This window comes from Asparagus officinalis, chromosome 1 (assembly GCF_001876935.1).
Source record: "Asparagus officinalis chromosome 1, Aspof.V1, whole genome shotgun sequence".
Taxonomy (NCBI): Eukaryota; Viridiplantae; Streptophyta; class Magnoliopsida; order Asparagales; family Asparagaceae; genus Asparagus; species Asparagus officinalis.
Window position 1 is genome coordinate 75,329,366 of NC_033794.1, and position 16,371 is coordinate 75,345,736.

Here is a 16,371-nt window from a genome sequence, read left to right on the forward strand (position 1 = left end):
TAAATTGTTTGTTAAACATCATCAAAACAAGACGGCCAACAATCTCCCCCTTTTTGATGATGACAAACAATTTACAAAAAGGATATATGCATGAAGGAAATGAATATATAATTTATAATTCACATGCATATAAACAAGAAAGAATATACTCACAATATTTCTCCCCCTTTGACAACATTAAAAAGGGGACAAAGGAATTAAGAGAGCAAAAACTCCCCCTATCAATAAGCATGGGATTGCTCCCCCTATCAAAATGCCATATGGAATATATGAAATGAATATCATGGCAAAACATGTGAGCAAGCATAAATGATATGCCAAAAAATCACTCACATCCAAGAGATAATGAGAACACATAATGATATGTCACGATAAATAGGTGTCTCAAAATACAAGCCTAAATACCATGTATAAAAAATAGATTTATGAAATCAAAAGTGAGAAAAACATGAGAATCATGCAAAAAGAGTTTTCGAATGAAAACACAACAACCAAATGAAATCATAAATCAACCATTTAAACCAAAATGATGTTTGATCAACAAAAAGAATTCTTTTGTAAGACTTGATCAAACCACTCATAGAATACATTATAAAGCACGAATAGATGATCCATTAGCACAAACACATAAATATCATCATATAAGTGAATTATAATGAATTCAAAAGCAACAAATCAAAACACAATTTTTAAGAGAGGCAACAATTGAAACCTCTCATCAAAACAAAACAAATAATAATCAAAATATTTTAAGACATAATTTTAAAACCAAGAAAGGAAAAAGTAAGAACACTAAAATTCTTGGTTTAAAGTTTAAATTTGTTTTGGTACCCAAGAACTCTTGGTACCAAAAGATTTAGGGACATGACCCCTATTATTTAAGCTCAAAGCCTTAGGGTTATGAACCCTCTTAAGCATATATGGTGCACTAACATGGTCAAAACAATATTCATTCAAATGACCCTTCCGATTGCAATTTGTGCAATGAAAGAGATCCATTTGTTTTTGTGGACCATTAGCTCGTGCACGGGAATCATTTGCAAATAAAGATTTTCTTTTAAAATTATTTTGCAAATGAGAAACATTCTTAAACAATGGTTTATTTGGAACATATTGCAATTTAGAAGCTTTTTGTATATCAAAAAAAAATTTAGCAAGATGTCCAAACTTACCACAAACATCACATTTAAAAACATGTGGTCTATTGGAAGCATTTGTCAAATGAGATTTTCTTTTTAAATCAAAGCAATATTTGGCCAAATGACCAAAACGACCACAATAATCACACTTGAACACACTAGCATGCTTATGATGAACTTTGTGAGAATGAGCATGTGAATGTGTAAGTGTACAAGATGAAGAAGCTATATGAGATGCACAAGGAACATTAGAATTCTTATGTTTGTGTGCATCATAACAAAACTTAGCTAAATGACCTTGACGGCCGCAAATAGAACACTTATAAGTTTTGCTATACATGTGTGCATAATGAGTGGATGATCTTGATTTAGCACACATATCCATAAGCTTCTTATGATTATTAATGCATATTCTCAAAGTTGAATCTAAAGATGAAATACTATTTTTCATAAGATTCAAATCTTCATTTTTAGGCACATATGCATTTTTAGAAGTAGAACATAAATAATCATTTATAAAGGAAGCAGTATTATTTTGTATGTTCTTTACTTCTAACATGGCATTATCTCTTTCATGAGTTAAACTAGCAACGTTTGAAGTTAAAGAAACATGATCCAATTTTAATTTTTCATTGTTTTCTTTAAGGATCACATTTTCATTAGAAATAGTTTCAAACTTAGATGCTAACAACTCATGATCGGATTTCAAAATTTCATGCTTGCTTTGTAAATTAATGAAATCATTTTGCAATTTGTTAAAGGCATGTAATAATTTTTCACTAGCACAAGCAAGTTCATCATTAGGTAAATCATTTATGGTTTCGAACTCGCAAACCTCACTAGGGTTATCGCCTAGTGGCCGTGTGCATGATGCCCCTTTTGAATTTGAAGCGGGATCCTCCAAAGCTTGTCGGATCGCCTCCAAGTCTCCTTGATGCGCTTCTATGAATTTCCATAATGTATAAGCGCTATCAAAAGAATCAAGCTTGTTAGACATAAATGAATCAAATGCATTTAATAAAAATTCTAACATAAGCTTGTTCATAATAAACATCTTTTTATCATGTTTGCTCCACTTGGATTTCTCCAACGTGGGCACAATATAAGCACAATCAATGATTTCCCATAAATCGATATTTTTAGATTGAACAAATATTTTGAATCTAAAACACCATTGAGCATAAGGGAAAGCATTGAATTTAGGAGCAATACTAGAATCATAGCCTAAACAAGATGCATCATTCATATTCATAATTTGTAAAAATATATGCAAGCAAGATACAAATAAAGCTCAAAATTAGATTAGCACAATAAGCTAACTTGGATCTTTAACTCAAGGCGATTAGACCTTAAATCAAAGAGCACCAAGCTCTGATACCAATTGTTAGACCCTAGAGGGGGGGTGATTAGGGTCTTATGCTAATCTAATCCGATTTAAGTGCCAATTAAAATTAATTAACAAGTATATTCTTGCAAGATAGATATACAAGAGTTATGTGCAAGAATAAGCAATATGAACAAAGGTAAATATCCTAGCAATGATATATACTATGAGATATATGCAAGGATATATGAGCTAACACAAGATGATATATCCTATCAAAGAGATATACAATATGATATATGTATAGGATATGTAAACTAACACAAGGGGTAAACAATCTAAACAAGATAGTGGATGATATAGATAATGAGCTAATGACAATGGCGATATAAGATATGAACATAAATATGAATGAACGCCAAAGCACACTCAAACAAGCAATATGATCACGGAGTTCGGACCTTCCGTCCTACGTCTCCGCTCCCCACTCCCGGGGAGAAATCCACTAACACAATCCGGTTTGGAAGCCGGAACTTCTTCTACACACTCGGTTTTCTAGCTAACCGAAAACTCTACAACTCACACTCTTGCAATCACACTCTACACCCACTAAGTGTTGGACCTAGCCGTGTCTCCCTCAAGTGCTCGGTTACAACCTCTCCCTAGGCACGTCAACCGACGCCACTCCTCTTGGGACGATCCCCGACTCTCACCACACACTCCTCACTCGGTGTACAAGTGTATTACAAAGTGATTTCACAATTAAGCACAATATAGCAAATGATTGTTCTCTCTAACAAGGTGACAACTCAATTAGGCTCAACTCAATGTCACACTATCCCACAACCCAATTATATAATGTATGCAAATACAATAAGCTCAATGGTTGTGTGTGCAAACAAAGAGTAAATCAAATCAAACTAAACTCAATATAAAACTAGCTTTAATAGAAATGATAATCAACAAATAATTATAAATAAAAGCTAGACTTGAGTTTAGGAAAACTTCTCTAGATCAAGATGGAGAGATGGAGATATGAAGCCCAAACAAGAAGATGATCTCCTCCACTTGTGAAAATAATCTTCAAACCAAACAAACATTAAAACTCACTTAAACCCTTGTTTAAAACTCTTTAAACTTGTTTAAAACATTTCTTGAGTTACCTTAGAGGTATGAGGGCATGGGGTATATATAGGCTCATGAAACAACCCCAAAAACCAATAAAAACACCCCCAAAACATTAAAATAAACAAAAAACAGAACTAGCCGTTACTGTAGCAACGGTCAGATGCTACAGTACTTCGGTCGACCGGTACGGTCGACCGAGAGCCATCTGCAAAGCTGAGAAACGTCCAGAGACATTTCCGGTCGACCGGTCCGGTCAACCGGAGTTACTGTAGCAGTACGCAGATGTTTTGTAAAATCAATTTAAAATAGTAAATAAACTCCAAAAATTATGAAAATTTCTAGGAATGTTCTAGACATGTAGAATAACATGTCAGAGAAAGAATTTCTGAAAAATATTTTCCCAGTTGAGAGAAATAAATATTTGAACACAAATTTACAGTTTCTGAAAAACTGTTAACATATACGATTTTGTAAAATCAATTAGGCACAGTAAATCAACTCCAAAAATAGTAAAATTTTGAGGGAAGTTTCTAAACATGTAGATAAACATGTAAGAGAAAGAATGTTTCAAATATCACTTCCCATTTGTGAAAACTCATCTGGTTTGTAAAACATGCACGAACATGTGCACGAACGAAAACATGATTTTGTAAATTCCATTAAACATAACAAATCAATTCTAAACTTGATGAAACTTTGCGAAATGTTTGTAAACATGAAAACAAACATGTTAGAAAAAGAATTTCTTAAATTGAATTTCCATTTGTGAAAACTCATGTATTTTGCAAGTGTGTCCAAAGCATGAAACTCAAAACCATGCATGTATATATATAACTATATATATACATAGAAACCAAATACGTGTGTGTATATGATATTGAGCTTAAGGTACTTAACACACATAATATAAAATCTAAACCCCAAGCAATCTTGATCTTCAATTAAGCTTGACTTGGTACACGTTGCGGATGAAGCTTGAACTTGATCTTTAACTTGAATTGTATGTTGCTTCACTCCACAATTCCGCCAACCTCCATTTGATATCGTCGTTGAAGCGCTATTCCATCCATCCTCCAACTATGTTGTTTGTCTACAATAAATATGAAAACACAAATACTAGACAAACAACATTAGTGGTAAATTGTTTGTTAAACATCATCAAAACAAGAAGGCCAACAACGTCAATGTGCTTCGTACGCGTATGATAAACCCGGTTCTTCGCCAAATAGATAGCCGACATGCTATCACAATATACTCGAATGGTCTCCTGTGCTATCCCCAAGTCCTCCAATAATCCACGCAACCATAAAGCCTCCTTAATAGCTTCAGTTACTGCCATATACTCTGCCTCTGTAGTAGAAAGAGCCACTGTAGACTGAAGCGTGCATCGCCAATATACAGGTGCAGCTGCCAATATAAAAGCATAACCTGAAGTAGATCGGCGCTTGTCAAGATCTCCAGCATAATCTGAATCCACATATCCAATATAATCCTGCCCATTCTTCTTATCCTTCTGGAATACTAAACCAACATCCATGGTGCCTTGAACATACCGTAGAATCCACTTTACAGCCTCCCAATGACCTTTCCTGGGGTCGTGCATGTATCTCGATACCATGCTTACAGCCTGTGACCAATCTGGCCTCGTACACACCATCTCATATATCAAGCTACCTACTGCACTGGCATATGAGACCTTTGACATATAATCTCTGTCCTCAACTAAAACAGGTGACATTAACGTTGAAAGCTTGAAGTGGGGAGCCAATGGTATGCTAACTGCTTTTGCATTTCCATCAAAGCCAAATTTCTTTAACATCTTCTGCAAGTAATTCTTCTGTGTAAGTTTCAAACTCCCTTTCACCCTGTCTCTCTCGATCTTCATACCCAATATATTCTTTGCCTCTCCAAGATCCTTCATCTCAAACTCGGATGACAGCTCCTCTTTCAACTTTCGAATAGCCGAAGAATTCCTGGAAGCAATAAGCATATCGTTAACATATAAAAGCAAATATATGTGCTCACCATCCTGTAGCTTGTGCATATAAACACATGGTCATATGGGCTCCTTGTGTACCTTCGACCAATCATAAAGCCGTCGAATCTCTTATACCACTGTCTTGGTGACTGCTTCAAACCATAAAAAGACTTCTTCAGCTTACAAACCAAGTCTTCCTTTCCTACAACTTTGAATCCCAAGGGTTGTGTCATGTAGATCTCCTCATCTAAATCACTATGTAGAAAGGCTGTCTTTAGATCCATCTAGACCAAATCCAAATCCAACTGTGCTACCAACACTAATAAAATCTATCGATGAATGCTTCACAACGGGTGAAAATTCCTCATTGTAGTCAATGCCCTCAAGCTGTGCATATCCCTTGGCAACCAATCTGGCTTTGAGCCGAATGTCCCCAATAGAAGATCCCTCCTTCTTCGCACCTATAGCTCTCTTACCCTTAGGTAGATGTGCAAGTGTCCAATTATCGTTTTTCTGAAGAGACCGTATCTCCTCCTCCATAGCTTCCCTCCACCTGATCGAATCGGGGCTAGACTCTGCCTCCCTGAATATAGCTGGAACCATATCATCAACGACCTTCACTGATAATGCATATGTGATCATGACATCATTATGCCTAGCTGGCCAACGAATTACTCTCCTCGGTTTATCTGCTGTAATGGATCCCTGAACATGACCCTGTTCCTGAGTCCCATAATCCACTATATCATTTATCTGCCTGGCTGTCATCTTATCTCCTTTCAGTGTCACCTCTGTAGGAGCCTTAATGGATATAGTGCTCTCTGGAGTGAGTGGAGTCACATCATCCTCCACCTACTATGATATCTCTCCTGTATGGTCTCCCTCCACCTACTGAGAGGCTCGAGGCCTCATCATGTACGCCTCATCAAATATGACATCTCTGCTAATAACTATCTTCTTGTCCTGTGGATCCCATAACTTAAAACATTTGACTCCATCTCTAAATTCCACAAAGACTGCTTTCCTATTTCTCAGATTTAATTTACCATCACTGACATGGTAATAAGCTGGACACACAAATATCCAAAGCGACTCATAGTCACTAGCCACTGAACCAAACTAATGCTCCAAAGGAGTCTTCCCATCTATCGTAGTGCACGACAACCTATTCATGAGATGGCTCGCATAAACCAACGCCTCGGTCCAAAAGGATCTAGGAAATCCACTCTGCATTATCATACATTGCACCTTCCCCAGCAAGGTACGATTTAATCTCTCAGCCACCCCGTTTTATTACGGTGTCTCTCGAACTGTGAAGTGTCTCCTAATGCCGTGATCCCGGCAAAACTACAGAAACGGATCACTCTTGTACTCTCCACTGTTATCTGAACCTAGAGTATTCACCTTTCTACCTGTCTGCAGCTCTGCTTTCTTCTTTCATTCTACAAAAATATCTAGGACCCGATGTTTATGCTTCATAGGGTATACCCAATTTCTCCTAGAATAGTCATCAATGAAAGTGACAAAGTAGTTGACCCCACCAAGAGATGTGTTCTTGGAAGGACCCCAAACATCTGTGTGAATGTAATCCAATGTATCTCAGGTGTTATGAACAACGGTGCCAAACTTCACTCTAGTCTTCTTTCCAAGTACACAATGCTCACACAGCTCCATCTTGCAGGTCTTAGAACCTTTCAATAGCCCTCGTTTTGCCAATGACTGTAGGGACTTATCTCCTATGTGTCCAAGTCTTATGTGTCATAAAGTGGTAGTGTCCTTCTCTATAGTGATAGAAGCTACCAGACCTACTGTAACTATCTTGCCCTTCAAGTAGTATAGGTTATTTTCCCTGACACCTCGCATCACCACCATAGAGCCATTCATGACCTTCACTGTAGCATCCTCTAAGATCACTCGATATCCTGCTGCCTCTAAAGTCCCAAGAGAAATGATGTTCTTCGTCAACTGCGGCACGAACCTCACTTCCTTCAACTCTCTCACTACACCGTCATGCATCCTAATCCGGACTGAATCAATACACCAATAGGGCATACGTGGTCATTACCTATAATTACGATATCCCCTCTTTCCAGTTCCTCAAAGCTAGAGAACCACTCCCTCTTAGGACAGATGTGATATGTAGCTTCTGAATCCATCATCCACTCCATGGAATCCGCATAGCAAACCGACGATAATGCAGGGCATGAATAGCCTGAAGAATATGAATCTGAATGCTCACCAATAGCTTTTGCAACATTTACTTCTGAAGCTTGTGTAGCTTTCCCCTTATTCTTTCTATCTTTTTCTTTCCACTTTGGACAGTCAATCTTCCAATGTCCTTCTTCTTTACAACACCGACATTGATTTCTACCAACACTCTTATAGGCACTCCTATTCTTTGACTTTGAGCGGTTGAACTGGCGACGGTTTGGATCTCGGCCTCGAACTGCTAATGCATCTCCCGATACCTTCTCGGAGGGTTCACCATTACTCTTCCTCAATTTATAATTCACTAAAGCTGATGTCACCTCCTTATAGCTAACTCTAGTTCTTTCATTAATCATAGTGAGAACGAACGTACCATAATCATCCTCGTGCAACGAATACAGAAGTAACACCGTCTTATCTTCATCCTCAACTATGATGTCCACATTGGCCATATCTGAAAGTAGCTTAGTAAAATTGTTGACATGCTCCTTGATGGAAACTCCCCTCTTCATCTTGAACTGGTAAAACATCTTCTTCAAGTGAAGCCGATTTTCAATGCTTTTCGTAAGATACTTCTCATTGAGTGTTTTCCACATCTTCTTCGCCGATGTCTCGTTCATAATATCATAAATAAGATCCAACGTCAAGGATGACCTAATAACACCATAAGCTCTACTGTTCAACTTCCTCCAAACCTTGTCCTCCATGTCAGCGGGTTTCTCTTTTAACTCAAGAGTCTCCTCCAAATTCTGTGCATCCAAGATGTCCATTACTTGACACCTCCACAATCCAAAATTGATATTGCCGTCGAACTTCGGAACATCAATCTTTGTGTTATTAATGCTTAGACTCTGTATCGCCTTCGTAAGAGACGAACCTGATGTGCTTGCTTCTCCCATATTGTCGATCTAGCTCTGATACCAATTGTTGTGCGCGGCGGAAGCAGAATGAAGCATAGTAAAACTGAGGTAATTGACGTGGTGGGTAGTTTGAATATTTCTGTACTTGAATATTTCTCTTCAGTACATGTTTTGGATTAAACATTTGTGGAGGTTGTGATGTTCTGTTTGTTTTCTTTTTTGTGAGGTGGAAGAGTGTATAGTTGATGATGGAAATATATATGAATGGTTTCTAAGTGTTTTTGTTAGAAAAAATAATGAAGGAAAGAGAATTTATGAGGCATGAAACACTTTCCTAAAAGAAATATTTGCCCTCACTTCAAAATCGAAGTTGTTTCAGGTCAATGCAAATTTTCTTCCTAGGATACAACAGAAAATTAAAAGTTCCAGCAAGCAAATCTGAAATTTCCTACCAATTCTCTGTGAAATGAGTTTATAAGATTGCAGATTTTTTGAAAGAAATTTTTTGAGAAAGAAGTAAGTTTAGATGTCTGAAATCATAGATTATTTATAGGTTTGGAAAAGTGTTTTCAACAGTCACAACTTTTCAAAACACCCTTTGGAAAAAACCAATCGTCAAAAACATCCATTTTCAATGGTCTAATTCTAACAGTCACTTATATGTTGATATTTTGAAGTGCTAATCACGCTACCCCAACGCGGGCTTAGAAGTCAATGTTTTGACCTATTTATCAAAGTCTAATAATCATAAAATGTTTCCAAACCTCTAAAAAAATGCTCAAATATCCAATATGAGACTATTTTATTTTTACAAACAAATACTAATAGTTTTGAGAGTTTATCAGGGTTTGTATTGGCTCCGGGTATGCCTGGGTTGGATTTTGTACCAAATGCTTCACTTGGTAATGATAAAATTTTTCATTTACCAAAAAATATAAAAAATAAGAGAAGTTGCACTTGCTGAGCTATATCGGACAAACAAAGTACTGAGAATTTTTTTTCTACAAACGCTAAAACGTTGAAGGTAGTGCATGAATATTACCTATGATTCTTTGCACATTAATCCCCTTGACTCCGAACTTAAACCTCAAGGTCAATACCATATTTTTAGCATATCTAATAATTAATGCTCTTCATCTTATATATATCTATCCTGCATATCCTATCATAGCAATATTCAAAAGCGAAAGGTAAAAGAAGAGGACAGAGAAGGTAATATTTGCTTATTCCATTTCTTATCATCATGTTAATCTTTTTCATGATAAAGAAAAGTTATGATGTACATACATTAATTCTTGTAGACTTATAGATATATTCTCTTCATTTTTACTCTATCACTTATGATAATTAATAAATTTGTTATTTTCAAGCTTGTTACTCTGTAAGTAAAGTGAAATAAGAAATTAGAAATAGGCAAAAGTATTATGTTCACTAGTAAACTATTTAATGCTTTTTAGAGTATTTTTTTATTCACTTTGTTTTAAAAAAAGATACAGTATGGATATCGGAGCTCAAGACGAGAGCAAGTTAAAGACTACCATTTTGATGGGATCTTCCAGTAATAACAGAACGGTTGAAAGTACTGTCATTGTTGAAAAGCCCATGTCCTCGTTCATTCCCATGACAAAGTTAATAGTAATATTATCAAAGTTTCTGCATCCTAAAAAGATGCATGTGATAAAGAAAATCCACAAAGGCTACCTGGTAAGAAAATAGATCTTTAATAAATTTTTTTCATTTGCAGAACTTATTTGTTTTAAGTTTTTATTTAGTTTAAATTTTATATGTAATACAGGATAAGAAATTTACTCGTCGTGAGATGGTTAATCTTATTAGGAAAGTGGTGAGGGACGATGACTTGATAGTTAAAACTATCAAATACTTCAATAAAAAGGTACAATGGTTTTTTTTACTGTCTTTGTGAACATTTCTTAATTTGCACTATTGTTTGTAAATTCTCTAGAAGTTTCAGTCTGCAAAAGTAGTTCAAAGTTAAAACTATTATTTCTTGTGTTGACTTAGATATAGTAGTGAGAGACATTTAAACAAAAAAAATGTGATTTTAAAGTGAACTAATTCTTTTGTTTAGTAGGGATTCTCAAAGGTTGTGAGGCAGTTATCCCATTAAATGCTTCTATTATATAACAACTAGAGCATCGGAGGGCCCATTGGAGAAAGTCCCTCCTATCCTCTCATGGTGTTTTTTTTTGGAAAAATCCCGAATGATTCAAAATATGGAACCAACAGAGGGGACAGATGATGTGTCTCCCTTTTATTGCATAATGAGTGATGACCAGCTCATTATGTAATAGGAGGTGACACCTCACTTGTCCCCCCTGTTGGTCCCAGATTTTGGGTCTCTGTAACAAAACTTTTTTTGTACAAGAATTTTTGTTTGCAGTTAATCATCTATAAAGAAGATAAAGGGACCCTAAACTCCTTCAAAATCAACATTACTTTCCTAATTAACTGACTCACATCAACAGGAAATTATTTGTGTGCTGTTGTATACTTGGATGCTATCAAAGGAAAAAAAAAATTTGTTAAGCTCTTTACCGTTATAAGCCCCTTAATTTACAGTTTCCAAGTTTTCCTATCTAGAATTTTTGATTAGCTGTAACTTGCTTACCTTTGTTTTATATATAGGTGCTGTCCACTGCAGTGAAGAGGGGATCTCAGAAGTTGACCTGCAACTCTGACTAATGTGGGAGTTTGGGTCATGAGTATTAACCATTTCCATTATATGAATTCAATAAGGAAATGAAAACTTATTCTTTGTCTTCTTTATCATTGTCTGAGAGTGAACCATTGAGTGGATGTTTATGAAATTACATATTTTGAATTCAGAGTTTTCTTGAAAGGCACCTATATGTTAAATATGTATGAGAAAGCTATGTTATCCCAATTTCAATGATATTGTCCCTAGAAAAAATATTATAAATCGCCCTTATGATTATTGCAATCTCAATTATAGGCCTAGTTGGAAGAGCAAGCATAGCTACAATCAATTTAACAAGTTAAAAATGCAATGCTAAAATAAATTAATTGCAAAATAGTTCAATAAGAATAGTGATTCCTGACTTCTGAGATATTCGCCTAGATTGTTTCCCATGGCAACAACCTGAGCTCTCTCTCTACGAGAAAGCCCGCTACTTGGTTTGCTTTCCTATACATGTGCCACACAAGAGCCTGCCAATAAGGAGGGGTTATTGGTTGGGACAAGTTAAGATCAAATGTTATTATTGTTTCAATGAAACGATTTTATCTTTTTGGAGTATTTTGAGTTGGGAAAAGTGTAAAAGTTGGGATAATAAAATAATTTGATGATTTGATTTGACAATTCATGTGGAATAATTGATGATGTGACATCTTATTAAAGTATGATTTTTTTTATGAATTAAGTCAAAATTAATTTATTCGATTGGTTTAGTATATTATTTAGTATGTTATTATAATGTAATACATTATTTTATTTTATACTAAAATATAATATGTTATATTACAATTAGTTATTGATTATAACTATGTTTAGTGTTCTTAATTAATACATTATACTATATTATAATAATATGATATATGATATATTAATTGATATAATATAGGATATTATTTTATATAATATAGGAAAGTATATTTAATATAATATTATAATGTTATAATATTTAATTTAATATAAATAAAAATATTGTAAAAATTTTGTTTTATTCAATATAATATTATTTAAAGTATTATATCATAATAAAAAAATATAATATTGTATTTTATGATAATTACTATAATTTAAATGTGATAATTGATGAAATAGTTCCTTATAAAAGTATAATATTTATAATAACCGTAATATAATATTAATATGTTTAATAATATTAATTAATATATTATATTATATTTATTTTATATATGATATTATAAATATTGTCATACTTTAATACATAGTAGATTATTACTATTTTTATTGTAGCAATAAAATACTATTTAATATTATAACTGTCACAATATATTTAAATACTATTATTTAATATATAATTTAGAAAAATCATAATATTATATAAATTAAAATCTTATATAATAGAATATATTATCATATTAAATTATATTATAATATATTATTATATTAAATTTAAAGACACTAAATTATAATACAATATTTTATATCATAAAAATATGACAATAATATTTTTATTCTAAATAATAAAATATATAGTAAATAATATTAAGTAATATTATAATAATATAATACTAACACTGGGGAAAAAACAAAGCATTCTAGATGGAATTTTCTGTGTAGAATAGCCAGATTTCGGTCTAAATTGATCATCCTAGATATAATTCCGTCTAGAATGTTGGTCTAATAAGTTTCCATTGAGAATGCGTCATTCTAGATGGAATTCCGTCTAGAAAAACCATCCTAGATGGAAATGCATCCTAGATGAAACAAAATACCGTCTAGAATAGTTCTAGATAGAAAAGACAACCATCTAGGATAATCATAAATAGAAATTCCGTCTAGGATACATCATAGACGAAATTTCCGTCTAGGATGTAGTAATTTTAAAATATATATATATATATATTTATATATATATAATATTTGCTCCTATACGACCACACTAATCCACTTGATTATCAATAGTATCTACTTACAACCACCAATACAATTCTCCTCAACAATAATACAATTGTAAAACTTTATAAAAAATGAGTATATTATTGAATGTCACAAAAATTGAAAGTACAAGTATTAGTTTAATTCTCCTAACAATTAGAAAAAGGATAGCATACAATTTAATGTTTGCCAACATGGAAATAAAAATAATCAGTACAATAATAAAAATTATAAATCATTACAAAAAATGAGTACAATTGCATGACTCCTCTGCATCCCTTCTTGAGAATCTCTGCCACCAGTTGAAACTCTCTATGAGTTCGTCATACTCTCATTCTTGATTATCCAAGATGAACCCTACATAAAAGTTACACTTTGCATCATATACTATACATATCTTAAATTTTTAGTAAAGGAGAAGTTAACATATCACGGTGCCAAACAACAATTTAATTGCACAACTTCAAACCATATGACCATGTAAGAAAGAATAAAGTTGGTGCATGCATGAAGATTAAATAAATGGATTTGGTTGATGATAAATTAGTAAGCACTTCCGCCAAGTAACTTCTCATAAGGATAAAAAAAATAAACTTCACATAATAAAATATAGATACCTTAAAAGTTAATGTTTCCAAACTATAAGTGTATTATTCATAACTTCAAACCACAAGACCATGTAAAGAAAAATATAGTTATAGCATGCATGAAGTTTAATAGTCGATTCAGTTTCAAACTTGATTATAAAAAAAGGCAGAATGTATTGTTCATTAAGGAAATTCACAAGCTAATAATTAATTGATATTATTTAGCAAGAGAACAACAACAATCTGGTCTGTGTGAAGAAACATGGAACAACAAACTAACTCCTTTTTGAATAGTTGAACAGTACACTAGATTATTCAAGCATCAAGTTGATAAGTGCATGCTATATAGCTAGCAAGTGTCAGAAATATGGTAAGTGTCAGACTAAAGTATACATAAAAATTCAAAAGGGATTCAATAATTTAGAGAATTAGCTTTATTTGTATCCCGAGCCATCCCTCAAATCCATAGATATACCATTTAATGTGCGGACAGCCAACCTTAATGGACTCCCATGCTCAATACTCTCCAGGCTAACAAAGTTTTGATTCGGTGCTAACCTAGATGCCCGAACAATTTCTGAATAGAATTTCATATGTCAAATATTCATTACAATAAGAAATTCATGTGGTACTAATGCCTACTAAAACATTCAATCAAATATGAGACCTTTATAGGCATAATCATATCTTCCACAATTGAAGTTATCGACTTCATGCAACCGAACAATCAATGGTTTGGTTCAATTTAAACGAGAAACATCACTTTCATAGAATTCATTTTTGTAGTTATCTCTGCAATTGTTATTGGGTTAACATAAAATTGCTATAAGGCTATTAATGCATTGCCAACAAACCCAAAGTCACATAATAATTATGCCCAAAGCTAATTCCACAAAATTCTCTCTATTATCACTATAATTGAATCTGGTGTCTTTTCTAACAGTAGTATTATCATATAAAAAATATTTGAAATATTAATCAAAACCTCTCATACCTTGATTGAGAAGCCTAGCACGTAATGGGAGAACCTGAATAAAGGAAGCCAACTTCTGCCTCTCATTTAATAAATCAGCCACATATCTACAAACAAATAACCCTAAAACAAAAGAGTGCTAATGTCACAATCCAAACTATGTATTAAACTAATTCAATTACTACTAGCCTAAAATCTAATAAATACCAGTTATAGTATTGCTATTCGTAAAATTTAAAAAATAAGACTACAACAAAAAAAGGAAGTAAACAAACTTGCACTACATGATGTCTGAGGATCCTTTTGCAATCACAATGAACTCCTAAACTTAAGAGCTTAAGAATAAAATGCAGAAAAAATTCTAAAAGGTAGCAAATAATTGTAGATGCATGCGGCTAACAAAGCATAATGGATTAATCAAGAACCCAAACTCCAAAATGACTTTGAACCATCAACTAAATCTAGATCCAAAGCAGCTTGATGAAAGAAACATACGTTATCACAAACTTAGTCGCAATGAGCGATGACAAATATGTGCACTCTGAACAGTAAATTAAATAGTGACAGTGACAACATAAACAAGCAAGAATAGCACAAATACAAAATGTCTTTTGAGACTAAATCACTAAACTAAAAATGGGTTTAGTATTAGAAAGGGTAAACATATTAATCTCTGTCAATTTCACAAGACCACTTAAAGTACATTCAACCAGATCTTAATTTTTATACACGGTTAGAAATAGTAAGAGTTCATGCAAATGCATCTACCTCAAGAAAATCACAAAAAATAAAATCTTATGCCCCGGGGAGGGGAGGGGGCGTGATGCAGTAGGAGACATTGGGAGCTACTTCTTTACTGAACGAGTCTACAACTCATCCTGCTTTGGTGGCATTGCTCCTCCTCCAGCCATTTCCCTTCTCTATCTCCAAAACCAAAATCCAAAATAAGCAAGACAAGGAGGCCTAGAAAACATCAGTAAAAAAAAAGAGAATACTTCTACACTAAAGAAATCTAAAGAATTCACAAAATAATAAAAGAAACCTCAAAATTATCAGTATTGAAATTAGATAAGATAGAGATAAAATCAAATGAATTAGATAAAAGAGTTGATGACAAACTTTAGAGGAAGGCACTTTGAGCTTGATGGGAGCCCGACGTTAAATCTGAATGGGGTCTAGTCAACGATCGACTAGGATTCGACGCCGGAGAAGGTGTTTGGAGAGGCAGATCCGAACTAGGGGCTGATAGTAGAGACTCAACGGTGCTTCCAACCCGAGACCTAGGGATGTTAAATGGATGGTTTTGGTTTTAAATGGGTGGGCCATAAATGGGCGGGCATGTTTTGCCCATTTACCCATTTATGGCCCATTTAACATTATTTAAATGGGTGGGTTTTTACCCGCCCATTTAATAAACGGACCGCCCATTTGCCCCTTTAACTATAGTAACTATATATGTATAATACTTTTGGGGTGTTTTTTGTAAACTTTTAGGAGGCTTTTTGTAAACTATTATGGGCTTTTTGCAAACTTTTTAGGAGCTTTTTGCAAACTTGTTGGGGCTTTTG

At 33.9% G+C, this 16,371-nt stretch overlaps 1 long non-coding RNA gene across 3 annotated transcripts; it reads right to left on the reverse strand.

Moving 5' to 3' along the window:
• LOC109826171 lies at nt 13,441-16,073 on the reverse strand. 3 transcript variants are annotated; one of them, XR_002243216.1, is made up of 4 exons: nt 15,923-16,073; nt 15,572-15,723; nt 14,825-14,926; nt 13,441-13,600 (listed from the first exon to the last, which is right to left on the reverse strand). It is a non-coding gene; the product is annotated as an uncharacterized LOC109826171 (long non-coding RNA). The 3 variants fall into 3 exon arrangements; XR_002243220.1 differs by having other exon boundaries at nt 15,572-15,766; XR_002243215.1 differs by having other exon boundaries at nt 15,572-16,073.